This window comes from Excalfactoria chinensis, chromosome Z (assembly GCF_039878825.1).
Source record: "Excalfactoria chinensis isolate bCotChi1 chromosome Z, bCotChi1.hap2, whole genome shotgun sequence".
Classification (NCBI taxonomy): domain Eukaryota; kingdom Metazoa; phylum Chordata; class Aves; order Galliformes; family Phasianidae; genus Excalfactoria; species Excalfactoria chinensis.
In genome coordinates, this window is record NC_092857.1 from 65,669,200 (window position 1) to 65,679,088 (window position 9,889).

At 41.5% G+C, this 9,889-nt stretch overlaps 1 long non-coding RNA gene across 1 annotated transcript; it reads left to right on the forward strand.

Annotated features, from left to right (window-relative positions):
* Positions 1–2,400: 2,400 nt before the first annotated feature.
* On the forward strand, positions 2,401–3,487 carry LOC140264601 (uncharacterized). Its single transcript, XR_011906058.1, has 3 exons — positions 2,401–2,623; positions 2,755–2,814; positions 3,095–3,487. It is a non-coding gene; the product is annotated as an uncharacterized lncRNA (long non-coding RNA).
* Positions 3,488–9,889: the final 6,402 nt, after the last annotated feature.

Consider the following 9,889-nt stretch of genomic DNA (forward strand, 5'->3'; position numbering starts at 1 on the left):
AAAGGGGTTTTGTTCTTATATATATATATAAATTCAAGATCTGACAAACCCAAACTTCATCAGATCCATATTTGGCCAAATATTGATTTTCCCTGTAGTGGCTCTCTAGGCCATATCTGTACACAATATTTAAACAACTTTTCCCTGTCCTTTTTCCTGATTTTGGGATCTTTTTTTTTTCTTAGGTATCTCTTTCCCTTGTGTTCCCCCCCCCATTACTCTGTACACACACAACGAGGGGGAGCAATGGTTCAAAACAAATTCCGTAAAGTTAACACGTTAAAGCGGAGGTAACACAACCCTATTGTTTCTCTAATCTGAGTCTTTATCACCCTTAAACCGCGGCATTCTCTACAACAAAAGCAACAGGGTCTCGATAATAATTGTGGTTCGCCTTTGAGGGCCTTTTCCACCGCCAGACTTCGTATGCGCTTCGCTAACAATTGCCACAACGCTACCAATAATTAATAAGACAAACACACAGCAACATATAGAACATGAAAGAAACTTTTGCTTCGTCCGTCCCCGGCCGTTTCCCTCGCGGGAGGACGGAACCGCGGGTCGGGACTCCGCACTCGCCCCGCAGCTGGGCTGCGTCTCACTCACACCACACTCACACAGGCTGCACAAGACCGGTCTTTACACACTTCAAGGTACAACATTTCTCAGAAAATATCAAAGTTGTTGGTTCAACACTTAGTTCAAATGTACAGTAACAAGCGCTAATAAGAGATGTTAACAATGGCCAAATACACAACAATTCCTGCTAATACAGCTAGGAAAACCCAAGTTAGCGTTGACAGAGTATCCACTATACTTTGTCACCAACCAACCAACCCCTTAAGGGGGAGCAAAATAGCTCTCCTCGTGCACGTACGGTAATCCCGGTGGGACTCGAACCCACAGCTGAAACTGCCTTAGTGGGACCCAAACCCACAACTAGAACAGCTCAGACCGCTTCAGTGGGACTTAAACCCACAATTGAAACGGCTCAGAGACCGCTTCAGTGGGACTCGAACCCACGATCTACACGGCCTCTGATCGTGATTACACAACCAACAACCCGGGCCCTTTACCAAAGGGGAGAGCATGACAGCTCACAACTCCTGCGTAGGACGTCTCCTCACGACTTACGGATTCCCCTGTACCCATTAAACATACCTTATCCGCCGATAGACGGTCCTTGTCTGCTCCCGCAGTGATCGGAGGAGGGAAGGGAGTCCTTCCGAGAAATCTCGGGGCGCGCCAAAGGTGTCCCCTCTCTCAGCCGGTCCTGCAGCCGAACAGAGAGGGTCCCATCTGGGTCGCCAAAATGATTTGCGGAATCAAACTCTATAATCCAGAGATGGGTTATAAAGCAGGTATGTTTATTTCAGCGCTGGGTGCAAGGGGGATAGCTCCTCCAAACTTGCACACCAACTGGTAAAACCGTGATACAGATATAGGTACACCTCATGCATAGTCAATGATGTCCCGTAATTCTGATACATATTCTTTATCATGTAGACCCCCTCTTGTTATCGCCCATCTTGTCAAGGAGATGCAACTCCTCTTTTGATATTTACAACCCCTAATCCCCTCCTCGCCAGATGTCTCAGGGAGTTCTCACACCTTATCTGCTCTCCCAGACCCACTGTCTCCATTCCTTGTTATTCTACCTAACTAAATCATTTTCTGTCCTTGTTACTCTACCTAACTAAATCATTTTCTGTCCTTGTTATTCTACCTAACTAAATCATTTTCTGAACACTACCTTTAACTATCCCCCTTCTAGCCCCCCTTTATTCTGAATTCCAGCAGAGCATCTGTTTTCTGCTTCCCTGTTCAGAACTCATCCTCCTCTTTCTTTCCCCAGATTTACTAACTCACCTATGCAGAGTCACCACAAGCCTCTTCTTTGTAAAACAATATTCTTCTGCAGCTAAGATATACTGTATATATGCTCAGTATATTCTACTGAGCAGCTCAGGTGTGAGTCTTGATTTACCTGCCTGTTCAGCCAGCAGATTTCCAATCCCAGAATATACTGGATCGTGATTACAAAAGTGGCAATACTTGCCACCACTTCTGCAGATCATGGTGCATTCCTTTCAATGGATGCTGCATTTAGGAAGTCATAAAGAAGGATAAAATTAGAAACAGAGACATTAGGTAGTACTAGAGATGAGTTCCTAAAAGCAGAGTCTATATCTAGGTAGTATTCAGTGCTGATTTTAAGTGCCATTTCAGTCCCATGTGTCATGTGTATTGTGGGATGTTACATCATAGCCTAAATTGATGATTGAGCAGCTGGGGAAGGGGGTGGCTGGCTCAGAAAGCCCAGGTGCAAGCAATTTGCCTGTGCTTGCCAAATGAGACCAGAATGGGTGGACCCAGCATCCCGTCCTCCCTGGGCTCGTTTGAGGGTTAGCCTTCAGTGGGAGAATGTTTCCTGGACGAAGGTCTCACCCAGAGCAGGAGTGCTCTGTGGCTACAGGACCCCATCACAAGTCAAATTAGTTAATGTTTTCCTATATGTGATCATTGACTTAATGCTGCGTTGCCTGCTATTGTTAAGAGCTACTGGAAGTAATGTGACTGGACCAGAGACCAACACAGGGGGAAGTAAATAAATAAATAAAGAGTAAGTTGCACACCTAGCAAAATCCATTTGCTTCTTTGAAAAAGATAGTTTTAGTTATGTCAGTGCTTGAAGTGCTCTGCACTCCTGGCAGCGTGCTGGGGAGTGGGTGTCTGACAGAGCTCTTTCCCTAGGGCTGACTGTGCAGCACTCCAGGGAACAGAGTGAGGAGATGCTGAATAAACTCTGCAGTGGTGAGTGAGGGCAGTGCTGTGTGTGTTGGGGCTGGGGGCAGTGCCTGGGCAGCATGCAGCTGTGCTTTGCCCTGCTGCAAGGAAATGCTGCAGGGGCAGAGGAGCATTCCTGGGGCAGGTGGGGCAATCCTGAGCAGTGGCTTCCAGCTGATCCCTCAGTCTCGTGTTGTCCTCTTGGCCAGGAAAAGCAATGGTTGGGTTTATTGTGATCCAGAGGAGATGCTGGTGGCTTTCTGCAAGTCAGTGGGTTTCATCTCTGCTCTGTTTCCTTCTGTTGCAGCCTGTGGAAGGTGACACCCATCTAGCATTTCATTCCCTGGCTGTGCAGACTGTCCCCCTGCAGCCCATGGTGATGAGAAGAGACCTCAGAGGATTGGTCTGGATGCAGGAGTCCTCAGCACGTCATCTGACGATACTCAGCTGGGAGCTGCTGTTTATTTTCCAGGAGGACAAGAGGCCTTGCGTGGGGATACAGTTTTTTTGGAGAACTGGACAAACAGCAACAGCATGCAGTTCCACGGAAGAAAATAAAAACATCCCAAGCCAGCATTCATCATTCCTAAGAACCTCATGGCCTTTCTTTAAGGTCTGTCAAGGCCGCTACCTCTGTGTACAAAATAAGACTAACTTCACGCGGATACATATGTTGCTTTGAGAAGCTTATATATATATCATATATATATGATACCTGCTTATTTTGCTGGGCCTGTGACAGAGACGAAGCAAGAAAGTAATGTTTCTCCTAGCTTCTTGCAAAGCTGAAGTGATGGGAAGCAAAGCTCCTACTTGCTCAGTAGTGCTGTATGCCTGGGCATGAGTGTCATGAGGAATAGGACAAATGGGTTTGTATTTCAACAGGAGAAAAACCCGTATTTTCTTGTCCTATATCTCGGAGACCCAGAAATCCAGACTCAGAGATCTTCATTGCAATTGCATTGCAAACTCAGATTCTCTTCTTTTCTACATGTTACTATGAAACTTCCTGTGTTGCTACACAGCGCAGAGAAATCCTGGCCTCCACCATTTGCCTCCCCCTTCCCTTTATATAAACATTGATCAGCTTCTCAGTCTTCTTTTCCCCAGGTTACTCTGTGTTTCCTCATACAGGAGATGCTCCAAATCCTTTAACTCTGAAGTCAGTGGTGTGACACCAACAGGGAATTTTGCCTTCCAGCCTTACCTGTAGTGTCTGGTTCTCATTACTACATTTCATTTGACACATCCCCAGATAAACTGTGTGCTCATTGCAAATCAAACCCACAGTTTTTGTAGGTAACTACATTTAATTAACCTCAGATTACAAACATGTAGCTGTGCTCTAAAGTAAAAGCTGAAGTGATATTGATGTAACAGAACAGATAAATGTGCTGTTTTTTTTACTGCCCTGAAGGGAATCTTTCACATCTCCAGCAGCAAGGAGTATCTTCAAGAGGATTACACTATAGATTGCAGTGATCTTTATTAGTATAGTCTGGAAAAGTTGCCATACAGATAAAAAAAAATACCCCTAAAATCTTTAGAGCAATGGAAATTACTTCACTTTTCACACGTAAAATGAAAACATTAGTAACACATGCAAAACAGAACAAAACACCCTGAGGAAAAAGTGGATTGGCAAATGTATTTTATATGCATGATGAAACATGAATTAAAAGAAGTTGGGTTTTGTTGTTGTTGTTGCTATTATTGTTGCTCTTTAGGAATGTATACCTTTCAGCTTCTAGGAGATTACCCGTTTCCAACAAAAAATAGCTGATTACCTATGCTAGTGGAAATTTTTCACTCAAGCTGTCCATGTTTCATGAACCAGGTGGAGGAACTGCTCCACAAAATGCAAGGCTTTATTTCCAACCACACTGTTTCCTTATTGCAGCGCAGCAAGGGTTCCACTGGAAGAACCAAGGGGTGGTTGATCTAGAAAGACCAATAGAGGGAGGTTAAGGTAGCATAGGCACTTTCCTGACAGTGGAATTAGCAAGAGTGGGACCAAGGGATCTCTGGGTATAAAAGGCTAAAGATGTGACAGCATGGATAAATGATTTTCTAAGACTCCGTTCACTGGTCTCAACTAAAATGAGCAAAAAATGAATAATAAACCCAAAATTCAACATGCAGCACCTCAGTCTTGAAACATGCTACTAGGTCTAAAGTGGTAGACAAGCATTTTAAATGAGACAGCAAGAGATTACTGCACTCAAGAGCAGAGAGGGATCACCTGACGGTAAGTTTAACCAGCTGGGTATTAGTGTGAAGGACTAGCTCGGTAGGCAGTGGTTTTAGTGAAAGAGGCTTACTTCATGAGTGTGAAGTATGGTGGAAGGTGATTGAAATTGAGGTGGATGTACCTTTCATCAGCTGGTTTCCTGGAGGAATAGACACTGAATTGAAGCACATTTTTCCAAATCCTCTCCCACCCAAAGACATCAGATATAAAAACCCCGCTAGAATTATGAGGGCAAAAAACATCTTCTCTTTATGTTATATTACATTATGTTATGTTACTATATGCTACATATGTTAATATGCTTAAAATGTTTTGCACATGTTTAACACTGCTTCTGAGTGTGGAAACCTGGCACTAGAAACTCATCCTTTCTTAACTGAAGCACAATTCCTTCAGCAACGTTTGCCACTAGCTATATATAAGCTAAAGGCAGAGATCACAGGTAGGAGTATTACACCAAAACCAGCTGAATTCATCTGATTTACTTCAGCTTAGGATCCAGTCCAGCAGTGTCACTCTCACAAGACAGAATGGCAGTCTGTCCCCAGAGTACCCAATAACCTTGAGAGAGACATAATTATCAGTGTGTCTTCTTCCTACCATTTTACCTTTCCTTTTCCCTCTTACGGTTGCTTGCACCATCTTGTACTGGGTAGAGCAGTAACTTCTTTAATTCATTATTAAAACTTTTGCCAGTAAAAGTTTACCACCTGCTGAGGTAATACATAATACAACTCTGCATTAATACTCCCCTTTCTCTCCTTCCCATCTCTACTCATCTTATTTCTTTCATCACAAGGAAAAAAGAAAAAGAATGTCTGTGTAGCTCAAAATACACGTGTTAGCCTAAAACCTCTTCCTCCTCTTGCCCCCCTCCTCCCCTCCCCCTTCATTTTCTGTTCTGCTAACTTCAAGTAATAGATTCCCTCCTTTGACCTATTTCTCTTCCTTACTTATTTTGGCTGACCTGTACCAAGCATCACGGGTTATTTTTCATTATATTCCCTAAAAATAGTGCCAAAATACAGAAGCTTCTCTTCTGTGGTTTCAATCGTGTAAATGGGACAGAAACCATTATTTTTCATTCTCAGTCTTCCTCTTCTTCTTGAGCTACTTAGAAAATACCAAAATGTGTCAGGTTCGAAAGTTTTATTACAATCTTAATTAAAAGGACCTTTTTAAATATGGAAATTAACAAGTTTGCATTTCCACTCCTTGTGACTCACTGCCTCATCTTAACAAGAATTCGCTGTTGTAACAGCAGATGTTAATTTTAGTAGTTTTGTTCTTTTTGGCCAGAAGTTTGCAAGTGGATAGATAATTTTCCTTTCTGTGGCTCATTAATTTCAGAGTATTTCCTTGCTGCTTGAAGGACTTCTCCCGAGGGTAAGCATTTTCACCTAGTATCAGTTTAATTTCCACATGTAAGCCCCAGCTTCTGGCTCTTCTCTCCCTTTACTACCTTTCATTAAATCCCGTGTCCTAGCAGAGATAAAGGATGAAACTTCTGTGACTCCTAAACATGGCATCAATGCAGATTTCTGTTGTTTCTGGAGTTTTTTTTCAGTCTCTTTTTCACTGAGGCTTTAATCCTCCTCAGGACTATAGGCAAATGTTGCTTACTAATCGCCTATGAAAATGCTGGTCCTTAGCATACCCTAATGACAGGGTGTTGTTTTTTTTTGTGGCCTTCCTATAAACATGTAAGAGAATAATTAAAGAACCAGTTCATTGTGATGGATTGGAGTGACCTTAGTAACAGGTGACATGCAAGCAGATGCCATGGATCAAGTGCAGAAGCATTTTCTATCCAATTCATCTGCAGCTAAGCCAACATTAGTGGCTCCGTCTTTGAAATAGCTGCGAGTAAAGAAATGCACTGAAGAACAGCTTTTCCTTAAACTCTTGGAACACGGATTACTTAGAAGATTAAAGGCAATCTATATTACTTAAATATAGCAACTAAATACTAAAAGACTTCTCAGAAGAATTTGATTACAGAGAACCCTACTCTCAGGCAGGCCTCATTGCCATTCAGGCATGGTACTTCCATGGGTACAGCAGTAGCAGCTAATAAGCATGTTTTGCTTTCATATTCACTTCTTTGTAAAGACCTACAAATGTATTCGCTTCTGTAATTCCTCGTCTCCTAAATGACTTAATAAAGAAGTTCTGGACATTTTCTTCTGTGGTTGCTTTGCTTTGTGTGACTGTTACACACTTCTGGTTTGAGAAAGTTCCTACCACTGTTCCAGGCTTTCAGAGACTGCCAGCATATTCCTTCAGTTTGTTCAGACAGTGTGATATGAGACATAAGAGGTGTTAAAAGTAGTGGTTCTAGTAAGAGAATCTTGTATCACATATCACAGTCTTATATCACATTAGCTTGGTTTTGAAACAGGTATGTAGTTGATTCATTTGAGATTTAAAGTCATGAATAGTTTTGCAAAATATAAACTGTTAATAATGTATGCTCACGTGCTATTTACTTAACTATGGATTTTTTCACATAGTGAATTAACTAAATAAATTTTATTTTATTTTTTTATTATCTATCTATCTATCTATCTATCTATCTATCTATCTATCTATCTATCTATCTATCTATCTATCTATCTATCTATCTTTTATTCAGTCTGACCAGTCTCAGCTGTTAGTAAAGTAAAGGGACTGGTAAAGGAGGCTAGTAAAGAAGCCATTGATTGAAACCCCATTCTATGGATTACTCCATGAATGACTCACAGTCACTGTGTCAGTACTGGAAGTATTATCACTTTTCTACTTGGTATTTACACTCTCTTTGTGATTTACAAATCACATGCTATTTTCTGAACAAATCCCAAACCCACAGAGTTTGGGAGTTTGAGTCCAGATGGCCATGTGAATGCTACTAGAGCCAATGCTCTTGCAAGCATGTGCTCACACTCTTGTTTCTGATATTCTACTATGCAATGAATATTTTTCTGAACAAAAATTTGCTTTCACAAACATTTGGAGAATGGAAATGAAAGGAGTTCTGCACGCTATGGAAGCTGATTCATGGTTTCTATTCAAATAACTATGAGTGAAGCCTTGGTTACAATCATCAGCATATTCTCCTCCTCCTCATGACCCAGTTTAAGAGAGTAAGTACATATGTAACTTTAAACATGCAAATAGTGTCAGTTATGCACTGATTTACATATGCAATTATATTTCTTGCTGACCCAGGAGCTCGATGATTCTTGCTCATGTTCACCTTTTATCTACCTTTTCCTGAATTTTTATTAGAAATCCTGAAGGATTATGTTAATTTTATGTAAAGCAACAACTTGGCAAACATTAATCAGTAATTTCAATGACACAGTACGAGCAGGGAGAAAGTATGAGAGTGAAACAAACAGAACGAGACAGTAGATACAGAAGAAAAGCAGCTGTGGAAAATGAACAGAAAGCCAGAATGGCTGCCAGTGTAAGAATATAAATGCAAAGTTGATGGCTACAGCTTTTGAAAATCTCATCAATAAAGAAATTGCATGAAATAATTCCAATGGTAGAACAGGTTGATGATTATAAAAAGATAAGTAACTTCTAAAATGCTGGAATCTTACTAGAAAGGAAAATTTGTATGTAGCTGAGGGAAACCAAAATACAAAAATCATGTTACCAAGAAGGAGTCACTATAGCATCACTTCACAGGTTCCTTCCTTCCTTCCTTCCTTCCTTCCTTCCTTCCTTCCTTCCTTCCTTCCTTCCTTCCTTCCTTCCTTCCTTCCTTCCTTCCTTCCTGCCTTCCTGCCTTCCTGCCTTCCTGCCTTCCTGCCTTCCTTCCTGCCTGCCTTCCTTCCTGCCTTCCTTCCTGCCTTCCTTCCTGCCTTCCTGCCTCCCTCCCTCCCTCCCTCCCTCCCTCCCTCTCTCCCTCCCTCTCTCCCTCCCTCCTTCCCTTCCTCCCTCCCTCCCTTCCTCCCTCTCTTCCTTCCTCCCTTCCTCCCTCCCTTCCTTCCCTTCCTTTCTTCCTTCCTCCCTGGAGAATTCACAAATGCCCTAAGATTACACATCTCTCTCCTGTGAGACTGTAAACATGCTCATGATCTGCTTTCTACAGGGCAAAGTTTTAATGGTATTAACTGCATCCTCTTTTCCTGTAAACTGTACATAATGAGGCCTGTACTGAAGACATGAATATTAAGAATACTCAGTCAGTCATGCATTTTTATCTTCTTTGACTAATAATCAGCAGCAAAGGGAAGACAGAACCTGAATACATAAGAGAAGGATTAGCAATAATACCAATAATAATAGTCATTATAATAATAAAAATAATAATAAAATGAGAACTCGATTAATAGCTTTGTACGACCCAGAAGTAGAGCTTATGTGAAGCAATAAGTAGGTTTGATTTGCTGGGCTGAGATGTTGCTGTGCTGCAGGCTCAAAGAAAAAGAGTCATCTCTTCTTGAAGCAATAATGAATTCTTTTTCAAAGCCACTAAAATAAGTAGAATGCTATGTATTCCCATACATGTGAGCTACTGGCTAGTTATTGCTGAATGAATATCTGTCTTCTTCATACTAAAAAATATTTATGATAAAATATCCAAAAACTTTGTTTATGATAAATCAGAAATTGTATTCTTCTGGGAGCAAAATTTCATTGTTTTGATAAAAGAGTACACTGATATAAATGACACTCAGGCGAGGTGTTAATGTTCACTGATAACTGATCAGAGAGGAATTAGGGTTCATACACAGTCTATGCTGAAGGATAACCTGAGGAGGCCAACACAAGACCTCCTCTGTTGTGGGTACTGTACTGTGTCCGAACTAAGATTTCTGCATAAGAAGCAGCCATCCAGATGTTAAAAACATGCCA